This window comes from Condylura cristata, unplaced genomic scaffold (genome assembly GCF_000260355.1).
Source record: "Condylura cristata isolate star-nosed mole 26May11 unplaced genomic scaffold, ConCri1.0 scaffold00016, whole genome shotgun sequence".
Lineage (NCBI taxonomy): Eukaryota > Metazoa > Chordata > Mammalia > Eulipotyphla > Talpidae > Condylura > Condylura cristata.
Window position 1 is genome coordinate 28,231,824 of NW_004567117.1, and position 15,360 is coordinate 28,247,183.

At 43.5% G+C, this 15,360-nt stretch overlaps 1 protein-coding gene across 1 annotated transcript in view; it reads left to right on the plus strand.

The window, feature by feature from the left end:
- The window catches only part of SETBP1 (SET binding protein 1), a 317,156-nt gene that overhangs the window by 88,229 nt on the left and 213,567 nt on the right, over positions 1 to 15,360 (plus strand). The gene's annotated exons all lie outside the window — the stretch shown is intronic.

Here is a 15,360-nt window from a genome sequence, read left to right on the forward strand (position 1 = left end):
GGCTTTTCAGGTAAGTAGAGCACTTTGGTCCCACAACAGCACGTGCCCCCAGACTGTGTTTTTCATTGGTTTCTGTCTTGTACTTGTACACATTTTAATTTTCTCTCTTGTCAGGGTTTTTGTTTTTGTTTTTTGCCATTCATTGATAATACAACTAGTTCTTTTGCCAAAATAGTCTTCCAGCCTGTGCTTCTTAACTGCCATGGATGGGAAGCAATGTAACCAAATTCCTGAAAATCATGAACTTGGACAAACAGATCCTGAACTAAGACCAGAGATCTAGAACAGGCTCCTTCCACAGACATTTTTGTAGCCTTTGGTAACCTCCCTGTTGAGTGTTTGTTAAATGAACATCAATATTTGATGTATTGAGTCTCCTACAGGACTGTGATTCTTCCCAAGGCCAGAGGATACTAGAAGAATATTGTGTATGACTGACTTACGTGAGCTTTGAGGGCTGGAATGGTGTGTGAGGGTCACACTGGAGGAGGCCTGTGGCTGATGGAGACCAGTGCTTGTCTACCCAATGGGTTTGTAAATGGGTTCTTCTCTGGTGTGTGGTCCCAGGACATACATATTTTTTTTAACACGTGGAATTTTTTTTTTAAGACTTCTTTATTTATGCATACAGAACTAGCCCGAGGTAGTAGGGGCAGTGAGAGGATTCACCAGAGACAGAGTGAGGAGCAGAGCAGGCAGATCGATTAAGTACACTGCTGAGGGGGAGCAGCAGGTGAGATAGGAGAGATCTGCTGCGCCATGTGGATCTCCTCCGGGGCAGGCAGGGATTGAACTCATGCGGAAGTGGCTTAAGCTTCTTAGTGCAGTGCTTTAACCCGCTGAGCCACAAGGGAGGGTCAATTCTTAATTCTTACTTTTCATCAACTGCACAATTTTAGGACTTGGCCCACACGTACACACACATCACTTTTATACATGTTGCATGCTCTATAGTGACAAAATAATTTTTTTCACACCCCCCTCTTTCTCTTCTCTTGTCATTTTCTTCTTGACCTCCTCCCACTTGAAAGGGGGTAAATGAAGCCTGAGGAATGCACTTGCTCAATCTTATTCCCTGAACTTGATCTGCTAGTGATGTATTAATTAGCTGGGGCGCTGCACCTGAACGAACAGGTTACAGGCTGATCCTAGTGTGAGTTAATGCTTAACCAGAGATGTTCAGCAGTGGTCTCACTTGTGGCCTAAATGTAAAGAGAGAAATGTGGTTGACTTTATTTTTATAGATGTTTTCCTACTTGTAAGTGTTGACATATTGGTTTCAATGCCATATGTCAGCATATTTGCTATGTGTTGTCTCACATATGTTTAAACTTTTGAATAATAGCATTTACTATATAAGTTATAACTAAGCCTCAATTTATACACAGCCTTGTTTATGTTTTCTCATGTGCATGCATAACTTTATCTGGTGTAACTTCTACTCTGTCATTATATGTTTCATATTTACCTAAAAATCAAAGATTGAGATCCTTTTGCAGTCATCTCAGAAAAATATGAGTTTGCCTCATCTCAGAGTTGTCAACACTCACCTCCTGCTACCCCGAGAAAAAGCCCAGGATCACTGTCATGTCCTTTTCACCCATGGTGTGCCCTGATGTGGGGCCTCTCCACCCTGACTGAGTAGGACACACAGACATGGGATCCCCCGTATTCCCCTGGCACAAAGACCAACACTTTCGGTATCAAATCCCAGCTGCCAAAATCAAGCTGTGTTCATCATCTGAACACAGTAATCTGGAGGCGGTGATAATGGAAGGCAGGTGGGGAAAAAAATTATATGACCGTCAAATGCACTGGAGAAAAATAAATTAGCATAGAAGCCAGGTTTTTTTTTTTCCTCCCCCAGTGAAAACAGCATATTTTATAAACAACTTTAACAACTTACTTTTGCACGAAAAGCACAAATCCTCATTTCCTTTAGCATCCCTCCTTTGGTTCTATCCCAGATCAGGAGCCATGTTGTTCCTGAAATCTTACCTTTGAGGTTTTTCATACCTAGGGGTTTTTCTTCCTCCTTGCTTATAAGCACATGGTGGTTGTGTCTGCTCTTTTTTTTTTTTTTTTTAAGATTTATATATTTATGCATACAAGAACTGGGGAATGGGTTGGAGGTGCAGGGAGTGAGAAAATTCACCAGAGACAGTGGGGAGCAGAACAGGCAGACTGGCTGAAATACACTGTACCATATGGGTCACCTCCCTGGCCAGGGATCAAACTCGTGCTGCCGTGGCTGCGGATAGCTTCATAGTACTGTGCTTTAACCTGTTGAGCCACCAGGGAGGGCCCAGGTGTATCTGCTCTTGGGTTGATCTCTGGTGAACAGAAGCCCTACTTCTGAACATTCACACCTGTGCTGTTCTGCTGTAAGTATGTAGAATCCATATGTGGACCTTAAAGCAATAGACTTTTTTTTTTTTATCAGAAAAAATATATATACATACAGAAGCACTAAATATGCGTAATATCAGTAGATTCGTGGACCCTCCTAGTTGGCCATTAACCACAAAGATAAAAACCGTTAAGAGGCATGAATGGCTTGCTATTGCCTAAGAAATAACACAGTGAATGAAACATGGATTTTTAGATAGATTTGCTAAAATTAAAAGACAAAAGAATGACCTTCAAAATCATCTGAGTGTATCATAGGTCATATAATATAAGTCGTTCACTTTATAGATGAGAAAACTGAGCCCCACAGAAGCAACATGTCTCCATGAGGCCACACTGAGGCTAATCCCAGAATTGGGACTGAATTGGGGTCCCCGCCCCATATTTCACCCTTTCTATCTGATACAATAAAATACCTTTTAGAAAAGGGCAGGTTTATGTTTCTGGTTCCTTCTTGGACTCTACATTCTGAAGTAAAGGGAGATAGCACAAATCAAATTTAGACTGAATTGAAAAGGAAGAAAGAAAAAGTCTCACTCAAAAGTATCGCTTCCCCCTTTGGAGCAAAGGGTTTCATTATTTTCAGGCACCTGAGACTTACAACAAAGGTGCCTGTGAGTTACATGGAAACCTCAAGTCTTCTTTGATGAGCTGTATGTTTGTGGAGACTGGACATCATGACACCCCATACCCAGGCTGAATTTAACATATTGTCCTGGGAACTGAGGCCATCAGTTGTGTCTCAGCTCTTCTGGAAGCATTCTGGAAACCAAAAATAGCTCTCTCTTCTTATCTCCTATCCTAGGGCCTGAGACCAGAACAAATTTATCTGTAGATAAGTAGAGTGGGCCCAAGGTCAACCTCAGGAGTAGCTAGAAGTTAGTTAACCTGCATTTATTGCAGCCAACAGAAGATGCGAGTAGATTTCCATTGTATTTTCTCATCTTTTGGCTATTCTGTGAAAGATGTGTCTTAGTTCATGTTGCTATAACAAAATACCATAAGCTGCATGTCTTATAAATAACAGAAATTTATTGCTCATAATTCTGGAGTCTGCAAGTCTGAGACCAGTGTAGTCAGATTCAGGGACAACCCTCTTCTGAGTTGTACCCTGATATTGTCTTGCTGTATCCTCACATGAATGGGGAGAGAGAGGTCTCTTGGGTCCCTCTATGAAAGCCCTAATCCCATTACGAGCTGTCCACTCTCTGGATATAATCACCTCCCAAAAGCCCCACATCCCACCACCTTCACATTCAAATGAGGAGTAGGGATTTCAAGCATTTCAACAAATGATATTTGAAGAGGGTGGGGCATTCAGTGCATTGCTGTATGTTTATGGACTTCCGCTGTATCTTTCCCGTTGTGCCAGGCACTGAACACGCAGTCTGGGCTGGCAAGAATCTTTTATGTATTAGAGAAGTAAAACTGAAACTTGAGGATTTTTATTCACATGACTAATATCTTTATTAACATCTGATATTGGTGTAGACATTTATGACGACAAAGTGTGTTTCCCATAAAAGCTTGAATAATCAAATGAGAAATAAAGGGCTGAGACCCCTTGTGTGAGTCAGTGGGTTTAGAGAAAGTGAGATGGGGCCTTTGCGCAGGTGATTGTACACTAACCCCGGCTCATGTCCTAGCTCTGAAGCCTCGTTCAGATGTCAGCATCACTACATGTTGTCAGGAAAGCCTTTCCTGATCACACGGCCACTTCAGATCACAGAAGCACTTCCCTTACTTCCTGAACTCATCTCAGCTTGCTACTCACTACTCGCATGTATACTACATTGCAGTGATGTCTCTCTGCCTCCAGCTGTGAGCTGGGGTTCGGAAATTCACAAAGATAGCTGCAGTACCCTATTGCTATAAGTCAGGAGAACTATGGCCGATGAAGCTTGAAGGTGCCACACCAGAGGGTGCGGGTTTGTGGGGGACTGGGAGCAAGTTAGAAAGCACCTACAGGCAATACTCGGTAAGAGCCTTGGCCCTGGGCTAAGGGACTGACAACCTGGGGGGCCCAGCAGGGAGGAAACAAGGAGAGTAATACTCCTCACTCGCCTCCCTTCCTGTGATCTCTTGCCTGTGTCCCTCCTTGGTTTAAGCCATGGAGTAAAGGTAGCAGCATCCCTGGTAGAGAGCAGCGTTAGTGGGGATGGGAGAGACCCTCAAAAGGCACATGCAGATGTTCAATGGGGAAGTTAGCTCTGTCTCCCTTCCTTCCAGCCCCTTTTCAGGTCAGTATCGAGGAAACAGGAAAGCTCTCCACAACTGACTAGTCATTCCCCGATACGGTTAATGTTTACTCCCTCTGACCACTGGCACCTCCTGCACTAGGGGTGCAGGTCCAGGGGACACGCTCCAGCACCGGGGTGGTTGTCGAAACCCAGGCTGGTGGTTGTCAGTGGCTCCCTCAGCCCAAGGGAAGTGGGTTTTCATTTGCTATCGGGAGATCCTCGGGTTAATCATTCACCAACCCATGCCTGCTGTTCTCTCAGCCCCACTTAATGAAGTCTGCTTCAGAAGGCATTTCCTTGTGATATTTGGGGAAAGAGATGCTACTACTGCTTTACTGACATTTTGTTTTAAGGGTTGGGAGTTCTGTAGAGTAGCAGTAGAAAAGCACTGATTTACCCAGGGATCCTGCTTACAGTTCTTTTAGGATTCCCAGGCCAGTTTCCTGACATGTTCTCCACAACTGCCCTAGTGTAGCTAAGCATAGCTCTAGCAATCAAACTGTAAATATACCTTTTCAAACATGATAAAAGATTGTCAAGCAAAAATGTATTGAAGGTCTGGAAAGTCAAGGGAAAGTTCACTGTCAAGGTCCAGAGGGGAACAGGCATGGCTTGGGCAATGCTTAGGGCCAGAAAGTCAGTGTATTGATTGCAGCTGTGAAGAACAGGTGAAATGATGAGGGACAGTGGGAAGAGAGGGGATGGGAAAGGGAGCAGCACCTGTAATGGTCCCTGTGAGCAGCAGAAAGATTCCTGGGATCTCCACACAAAGCAGTGATGCCATTATGGGGCTGAGTGGGATTTGATAAGTTTAGATTTGCTTGTAAAGTGATCCTTCTGGAGGCTCTATGGAGAAGGAATGGAAGAGAGCCAGAAATAAATTGTGAGGCTATTGTGGTAGTTCCAGTGTGGCATGAAAGTATCAGATGAGTTGGGAGCTGTTTTGGAGGCAGAAGGAAAGGACTTCTTGACACTTAACATGGCTGCATCTGGGGATTTGTCCAGCTGAAGTATGAGGAGAGGCTTGCCATGCTCACCATGCTCAGCAGAAGTCTTGATTTTGTTACCAGTGAGATGTGTGATGAGTGTGTATGCAAGTGCATGTGTGTGCATGCCTGTGTTTCTCAACAGAGAGACCGTCCATGTTCCAAGGACCCTGAAGGCTTGGAGGTATTCTAGATTTTCTTTCAAAGCAAACATTAGCTTTGTTTCTTGAGCTTGCCATCTAAAATGTAAGAGTCGGCCCTGGTGGTGCAGGGGGGTAAAGCACAGCACTGAAGAGCTGAGGCCACTTCCACATGAGTTCGATTCCCCCCCGCCCCCGAAGAGAACCACATGGTGCGGCAGACCTCTCCTGACCCACCCACTGCTCCCCTCAGCAGTGTACTTCATCGATCTGCCTGTTCTGCTCCCCACTCTGTCTCTGGTGAAGCCTGTCACTGCCCCTGAGCCTCTGGCCTGTACCCCAGTTCTGTATGCACAAATAAATAAATCTTAAAAAAAAAAAAAAATGTAAGAGTCGTGGGGAAGAGGAGTGATTGAATGCTTACCTTTTAGTTCTTTAGTCCTGTTTTCAGTTGACACAACAGCCAAAAAGGGCAATTTCCCACAGTGTGGTTGTGTCATTGTTAGATTTCCAGGCAGACATATATATTCACTAATGGTTTTAGTGACTGACCAGTAGAAAGGATCATTTCATACCCTAAGAGAATGTTCTTCTCTTGGTCCTTCAGTCCAGTTGGTTAAAGAAACTGGACAGTTAGTAGGTGAACTCTGGCTAAAGTCAGCTTCTTAACCCATTTAGCACTTCACTCCCCACCTCCCCGCCTCTCCCTGGTGTGGTGATTGGTGTGCACCACCTCCGGCCTTCTTCTTTCCAAATTCAGACCACTGGAAATGACAAGTGTTTCATCATTTCCCCCGCCAATGTCACTGGTTTTCTATTTTCTCTTCTTGCCACAGAGAGCACCATTCTCCCAAAGACCAGACTTGTCTGTATTGTGTCGATTTACCTTTCCTGGTCTTGCCTCGTGGGAGAGGAACATTTGGTTTCTGCTTTGTAGATAAGGAGGTTGCTTCTTGGCAAAAAATCTAAGTGCAGATGACCCTTGTTCTGGGGATTAATTATGGAGAATCTATTGATATGTGTCAAGGCACAAAACTGGGAATTGTCCCTATGTAAAAATGTCTGTTGATGTTCAACCAAGGAATAAAGGGCATCTTTTCTTATTTTATCTTTCCTAACTGGAAGGCTCTCCTTCCTCTTCTCTGCTTATCAACACCCTGTTCACATTTCAAGAAATAAGAAAAACCTGCTCCCCTCTGCAATATCTGCCTTGGTGTGTCCCAGATTTCAACTGCTTCTGCCCCCAGCATTCATCTTGAGCCCATTCATCTGGCCCCTGTGGCACTTTATGTGATGACTGATCTTAACTGGATCTCCTGGGAGGGAACAGTGTACCTGAGTGTGGTTTTGTCCCATGGAATCTAACCAGGATGACTTAGCCAAGACAATGACTCATAAGTACTAAGTGCTCAGGTTCAGCAGCGTTGACTCTCTGAACCCTCCCCAGATCAGCACTCCTCTTGGGTAGAGAGAGGGTTTGCATTTCTTGCCCAGAGGGTATACAGATTGGTAACTTGCCAACCCTCCAGTTGATAAACTTTAGTTTTGTTTTTCAATAAAAGTTAGCCACAGGGCCCTCCCTGGTGGCGCGCGAGTTAAAGCACACACACACACACACACACACACACACACAAAGACAGCCACAGTCCCCTGGCATCAGAAGAAACCCCTAGGTCTTTCTGAGGGCCAACTGGTTCTGGGGTGCTTGAATAGGTATTGTATTTTTCCAAAGCTGACTCCTATGAGGCATTAAATGAAGATGATCAGGGAAGTTCTTACACCAGCAAAGGTAAAGGGTCACTATTTACTTGCTGGTGTCATCAGGAATGGGGAGTAATGACTTTGGTCTTCTGAAAAGGTTGTGAGGTTACCCAGCACACCATCGACCAACTTCCTAACAGGTGTGTTTAAAGCACTGCTCTCGTGAACACAGTGGAGTTCTGTGGCTGTGAAGACCTGGGCTCTCTACTGGCCCTCCAGGGGAGGTGGTCAGTGTCTCTGCAGGACTGTGGAGCAGCTGCCCTTGTGGCATGCTGTGCACTTGTGTTTCCTGGGGGCTAAATGCAGCTGGTGCACTCGTGCGCTCAAGGTTGCCCCTGGGAGCCAGGCTTTCACACTGTCTCTTCATGGTGCCTCCCTGACGCACACCCTCCTCCATCTTCTCTTCTCCATCATGCTTTTGTCCTCAATTTCACTCTTCTTAATAGTGAAAACAGGGAGTTGGTTATTTTGTTATCAATACTCCTAAATTCTCCTGCTTCTTTTTTTTTCTCACCTCCTCCTGGATTATCCTTTCCTTCAGTCTCTACCTTCCTTTATTTTTCTCTGTAACTCCTTTATTTTACCCACTTCTAAACATAGTGTATTCATTAAAAGAAAGCTTTTTATGACCTAGGTATGATTTATTGCTTTGAGGAGAAACTCTTCACAGATTTAAACAGTTATACAATTTTTTATTAAATAGTGATGTCATCTCACAGCTTGTTGGGAAATGACAAAGAAGTATGTGGGAAAGGGCATCATATTATCGGAGCAAGTTTTTTCTCCTTTTCCTTTTCCATGTGCCATTCTTTTAGCTAATCAGTTACTTAGGAAAAGAATAGAGATAGAAACTGGGATAAGCAGATTGTTTCCAGCCATTCATACCTCTTGGCAAACTGCTTACCTAGCTAGGCACTACTCTAAAGAAATCAGGGAAGTTAAAACAAAGAATGTGGACCAAGCTGGAATAGACATGAATGGATCAATCCTTATATTTTCAAGTGAGGGGTGAGTACCTATGTGTGTATGTGCCTGGGAAACAAGGTGCTGTGGGGAGGAAGAGAGAAAAAACAGGTTGGATTGGTGCAGACGATGTCAGTTAACGTTGCTGGATTCCTTGTCAGGAGGCACTGTTGCACACTGCTTCCAATCAGGTGTGCCTTATTTCAAGTAGCAGATACTTTGCCGAAGAGATGTCTAGAACGAATTTTTGTAAATTGAACTGTAGGCTTCTTGAAAAAAACTCTGGTGGCACACAAACATATGTATATATACATGTATACATATACATATACATTGCACACACACACATATTTATAGAATGGGGTATGGAAGCTGTTTAGTAACCATCCTGGTCTTTGTCTCTGGAAATCCCCCCCTACCCCAACCTTCCCCTTTAATGACTGTGTTAAAAAGTTAATGTCTTTGCTAATGAATCACAAAGTATTTTCATAATTCTCATGATCTGTGGGAGAGCCTGTAGTTCTAGTCGGTGTGAGAAGAGAAGAGGGCAAAAATGTGATTCAGTTTGACCTGATACACAAACACTGAGTAATAGATTCGATGGGACCTTGGAGACCGTTAAACCCAACTGTCTTCTTTACAAGTGATAGAACTTGGCTAAAGATGGGGAGGTGATCTTGAGATAGTGGGGTTAGCTCCTACACTCTCACGGGACTCCTACTGTGGGGTGTCTGTGGCCCGTGCAAAAGCCTGGGCTTCTCCAGGCCTTGTCACCTTAACAGTTTGCGTGACTTACTTTTCCTGGAAAGACATAACTAATGACAGGAAGTCCTTCGAAGGCCTCCGTCACCAGGCTGCTTGGAATTCTGGCCTTCCCTGGCGGAGTCAAAGTGGCCTTCTGCCAGGGCCATAGTTGTCTGTGGCCCCCACACTCTGCCATAAAACTCAAGTTAGCAGACAACTGAGAAAGGAGGTTTCTTTTCTTTAGAGATTTTAATGTGTGGGTAAACTTTGAAGATGAAAAATCTCTCAAGACTTCAAGTAATAAATGAATAAAGTGTTTCCAAGATACTAAAAGTTCAGCTTGGATCCAGTGGAGGACCTGGCACAGCCTCTCAGCTGTGACCCTGGTGGGCTGCTTTGCGCTGTGTGTCTAACGGCAGTCCGGCCTGACTCGAATGACTGTGGGACTGTGTGAGCACATAGAGGTGTGCACTGTGTCTGCACGCCACCTCACAGCTTGCTGATTTCATGATCAAGCCTTGCCCCGTCAAAAGCCATTTTAGACCTAACCAGAAGTTAGCATGACATCGGTGGGTTGTGATGCCTTTGGCGTATTATGTTTTTTTTGACTTTTATGATCTTTTGTTGTTCCTACCACATAGTATACATTTACATGATCTGGTGAACCTTACTTTTTCCAGTTCCACTACTGTCTTTTTCTTCTGAGCTAGAGTGCCTATTCCTTGAAAGTGCGATTTCCCCATAGTTCAGTAATGCCCTGAACTCAGCTCCTAAACTGTTGGATTAGTACATCTTGGGCTTAGGATCCAGAAAGATGTTGGCTGGCTCAGTTTGTTCATTCAACAAATGAGTTAATTGAAGACTTACTGCAATCATGCGACGACAACAGATAAGGCAGCCGTGGGATAGGGAGAAAGCCAACTTGTCCAGCCTTGTGGTTCTACACTAGTGTGTATATGTCTGCTCTAGTTGTTAGAGCAAAAGGCAGGTGGGTCTCCCTGCTTTGCAGGAGAGAGTCTAGACAGCAGGCCTCCTACTTTTTTTCCCTGTCTGTCCTCATCACACACTTCTTGGGATTTCAGTTATTCTACTGTTTTGTTGTCGTGTCTGTCCACACAAATAAGCATCCAGAATGTTAAATGAGGGGAATGCCACATTACGGAGCTGAGAAGCAAAATAAAAATGTGGAAGAAACACTGATCTACCTGTGATAAAAGCAAGAGAACTTCATTACTTTTTAAAAAATTGTTTTCCCATGTGGATACCTTTCAAGCACAATTTTTGTTTATTCGTAAAGCCTGCGACTCTGTCTTCTGCCACTGGCATACTCTGATGGGAAAGAACACAAAATACTATTCCTTGTTAATGCATCATCTCTGGGTTTTTTATGGACCCTCCTTCTGTTCTGCCCTTTTAATGAGAGTAAGCTCTTTGTTTCACTCCATATGTGTTTCTCTCTGATCCCAAAGACCTCTCTATATATTTTCTTTAAAAAAAAAATGATTTTTTTTTTTATGTATACAAGGACTGGGGTACAAGCCAGAAATGTGGAGGGTGAGAGGATTCACCAGAGACAGAGTGGGGAATGGAACAGGCAGATCTACTGAAATACACTGCTGAGGGGAGCAGCGGGGGAGCCTGGCGAGGTGTGCTGTATCATGCAGGTCACCTCCCTGGCCAGGAATTGAACTCGTGCTGTGCCTTAACCCCTTGCGCCACCAGCGAGGTCCCAACAGCTATATATCTATCTAAAGATGTCCTTGTTTGTTTGGGTCTTCCCATCAGTGTGACAACTGGTGACACCTAAACTCAGAACATGCTGAAAACAAGGCCACATCTTCTTACTGCATTGTGCTTTCCTACCATACATCTGTGCTTATGACTGGACGCTTCTGTTTTCAGTCAGGGTACTTAAATGTTGTACCCTTGTGTTTGGAGGACTCAGTTTCCCTCCTCCTTTGCATCTCTGCCAGGTCTTCCCAACTTTGTAAGTCTGAATCCAACCTGCAACTTTTCCCCAGGCAAAATGACAGCTTCCATCTGGAGGCTCCCTTATCACTCTCAGTGAGCCCTAGGCAGCCATTCCAGAACTAGGTACAAAACTAGTTCTAGTGTATTCATCTTCATCCATGTAAGGTAAGCTGGACTCTGTCAGGTAAGGATCAAATCTTATATTTTTTCTGTGACAGCTGTTCTTCATGGCACTATCAAGGCAACCTCATAGGAGTGGCGACAGATCAGAGCTCAGGTGACAGGGAACAGTGTCCTTTAAAACCACATTTTTATAGCCTCAACATAGTTTCTTTCTTGATTGCCTATTTATGTTGTAGCTCCATATTGTAGATCTAGAGTTTATGTCCATGATTTCATTGTTCCATTGTAAGAGTTTATTTTTTATTGTTTTCTTTTAAGATGTTAGTAGCTACACTACCAAGAAACATTTTAAATTTGTTTTACTCCATTTAGAATCATGGAGTCTGTTCCATCATATCTTAAATTATCCATGCACCATCATAGAGACATTTCCCATTCATATTTGGTTACGTGTGTGTGTGTTATGCTTTAAGATATTTCAAGCCAGGAGTACTTGGCAGTTTAATTTTAACTTTGAGCGCCAAAAAGCCCCCAAATGGTAGTATCATAGAATCCCCTGGGCCTGTCAACATTTTATCATTGTGAATTTATTTGCTGAAGGTCTTCTCTGCCTCCTTGTTTAATTTTTCAATTATTTCTGATGCCGAGGAGCTAGTGGAACTGTGTGCTTCTAAAAGATTGATATTTCTAATTTAGGATGTCCTGAGCAGTGCTCTTTCTGGTACCCAGCACTGTCTAGGGCCTCATAGGACCCTAAAAGACAGGAGGTCCGGACAGCACCACAGAAAAAAACCCTAGACAACTATCATTGATATCATTACTTCTTTATATAATCAAAATATGAAATTGTTTCCTGTATTTCTTTTTGTGTATAGATGTAACCAATTTTGGCTATAGCAAATGTTATTTTTGTGTCATCCTTGAATTATTTTGACCTTCTGATTACAAAAAGGAGAAATGGGACCTTTGGGATGTGACCACATGGTAATGTGGAAGGAGTCCAAGATTAAGACACAGAATGCATTTCTAGCTGGCTCCTGGCCCTCTGTTACTGCTTAAACTCAGACCCTCATTGGCATCCTCCTTATCGGCACCCACTGTAGCACGACTTGAAAGATAAAATAAATAGGTAACTTCACTTAGGCAGTGACTAAGGGGAAGAGACATTTGGTTTGTATCTTTCAAAATAAGTAGGCCTTGGCTAGTTCCAGTTAGGACATGGCAGCCTGGAGAAGTCACAAGGCCTTGGCAATGCAGGAATGGCAGCTTATAGAGTGAGGAAGGGACAAGCTCAATCATGTGGCCAAGTCTTGATGCTGAAAGGCCTGGAAGAGCAAGCCAAACAGCTTGAACTTTCCCCTCAGAGCAAACAAGACATCAAAGCTTAGAAATAAGACAGTGGTTCCATAGACCTACCCCTTAGAAAGATGCTTCCAGCAAAGACCCTGAAAACCCATCAACCTCTGATGACTCTTGTGGTTTCAGGGACAGTTCCTTCTCTGGATTTTAAATTAAGAGGTACTAATAGCTTCTCCATTCATCACTCCTTTGCTTTCATTACATCCATCCAAATCTTTGTAAATTAATTCTCCGCAATGATCCTGATTTGGGCATGCCATCTGTTTCCTGTCGAGACCCTGGCTGACACATCCTTCTTCATACTTCCTTATAATTATTATAACTATTTGCTTGTACATTTTCTCCCCACCAGCCTGTGAGCATCCAAATGGAGAGAGTGTCCACATGTGGTTCTCCAGTCTTCCCTGGTTCAGCTGAAATTTACCCCTTGCCAACTAAGTTTCATTTGAAGCAATATTTTCATTCAGAGTCAAGAAAGGTTAGGGTCAACCACAGTAGGTCAGGAGCCTTCTCAGGGGGGACTTGAAGAGAGCTGGTAAGGTCTGCTGCTTGGGATATAGGAAGAGAAACTGAAGGTAATTCTGAGATGACCATAAGCACATGTATTAGCAGGAAAGGCCCTTCCAGGGCACAGGGAGATTGGCTTTCCCGAACCCAGGGTGAGCTGTGTGAAAAACGAAGCAAGTCCGTTTGGAAAACCTTTGTTCCCTTCCAGGGCTATTTCCCTTTCTAATTACATTTGACCCAAGCTAATCTTAACATGATTTTGCTGATCCCTGATATGCAGGAAGTAAGGTAGGGACAGAGTTTTCAGAAATGGACCAAAGAAAAATATTTTCAAAACAAAATATTTGCCGTCAACTAGCTTTTTTTTTTTTTTTAAGTGAATTGATACAAATCTTCTATTTTTCCTATCCTGACCACTGATAGGATGCAAATCCTAGGCAAAGTAGGAACAGGTGTCCTGCAGGTAGTAGAAACCTGAAAAGTAATTTTTGGCAAAGTTTGCCCATTTGCCCCAGTGAGAATATTGTGCTTTCCTAGAGAAGTGCTGGAAGGTACAGGTAAGGCCATAGGGAGGCTGGGATAGGAGTTTGGGGAACCAGATTGTTTCAAAGGAGTATTAAGGGACACATAGGTGAGTCTAGGTAATATGTAATTAGATTACCCTAGAAACAGGACATTTCTCTTCATTCTTATATATAGGCAGCTTTGGGGGGGGGGAATGAAAAGTTCAAATAATTAATTCTACAAATACACGCTAGCCACACCCACTCTGAAGAATATTGGGTGTGTCTGATGCCTTTTCTCAGGTTTTAAAGTAAAAATTAATCTGCCCATCCTGAAAGTCTCTTTGGAATTGTGGGTAATAAGGGAAACGGCCCATAAAAAGTTGGTTGGCGTTATCCCTGGCCTTCTACATTTTGCTGGAACTAGGGAAGGGCCTTCATCAAACAGATTGTCCTACATGAAATTTCAAGTTTACAATCACCATACTTTCAAATAAGAGCTCATTGGCCACAAGCTCAGCATCCAGGTGCCCCAGAGTGTGGGAGGTCTGAGGGTTGGCAGAGAGACCTAAGTGTTAGGAGGCGTGGTTCCTGCAAGATCCGTTCAAAATGGACATGAGAGTCTTTGGAGCCTGCGGGTCAGTGGGTAATAAACAGGTTAGGAAATAGAAACAGAAAAACTCCTCTTGCAGGAAGCAAGAGTCCCTAGCCCTACGAGCAGACCCAGTTTTGGGTTTGACAGTGGCTTTCTGGCTCCCATCTGCCCTGAAAAAGGAAAATTGCCCTCAGACCTTCCCTGCAAGGGTTATTTTCTCCGCATTTGTATAGGTCCCCATGGATTTAATGGGTTCTATCATTGCATTTGTAGGAAATGAAAGCAGTGGGAGAGCTCTTACACCTTTCTTCACTTCACAGAGTAGCCCCAGCTTTCCTCTCTTTCCTGCAACTCCTTTATTTTCCACATGAAGCCTCTGAAATTAGCAGCAAAGGACCAGGGGTAGGAGGATGAGATAGATATTTGGAGCCAACAGAACGAAGTCTGAGTGCCAATTCTATCTAGCATGCTTACGTTCTGAGCATCCACCTGAAATGGAGGTGCTGAACCAGATTTTGTACTGCCTTCTAAGTCCTAAAATTATGTAATTGGAAAGGAAAGAAACAGGAAGTGCACTACAACCCTTTGTAAAGATGGAAAGAGATATAATTATCAGGCTGAAATAAATGTGCCCATCTTCACGGTTCTCTGGTGGCAGTCCACCATTGGAATCAAGATTCAAGTAGCATCTCAGACAGGAGAGCCCCATCCCAACACTGAGTGACATAGGACACATCACATCCTCAGGCTTTCTAGACCAGCACAGGCACAGCTGGGTGAAATGATGTTTGATTTAGGGATTGCAAGCATTAATGGTAATAGCTTTTGCTCCCTGGCATGTCATGTCCAATTGGGATTTGGAAAGCAGTTCTACAGAACTTTAGGACTTTATAATTTGATGTGTCTTTGTGTATCAATCACTGTGTTAAGGGAGTGAGGAAAAACAGTTGAAATGGGAACTCGCAGACACTAATTTTCTCACTCAGAAATATAAAACATATTAACGCCTGAAGGGAGCCTGGACTCACCCAATTCAGGCAGAGGCTTCAAGTGATAAAC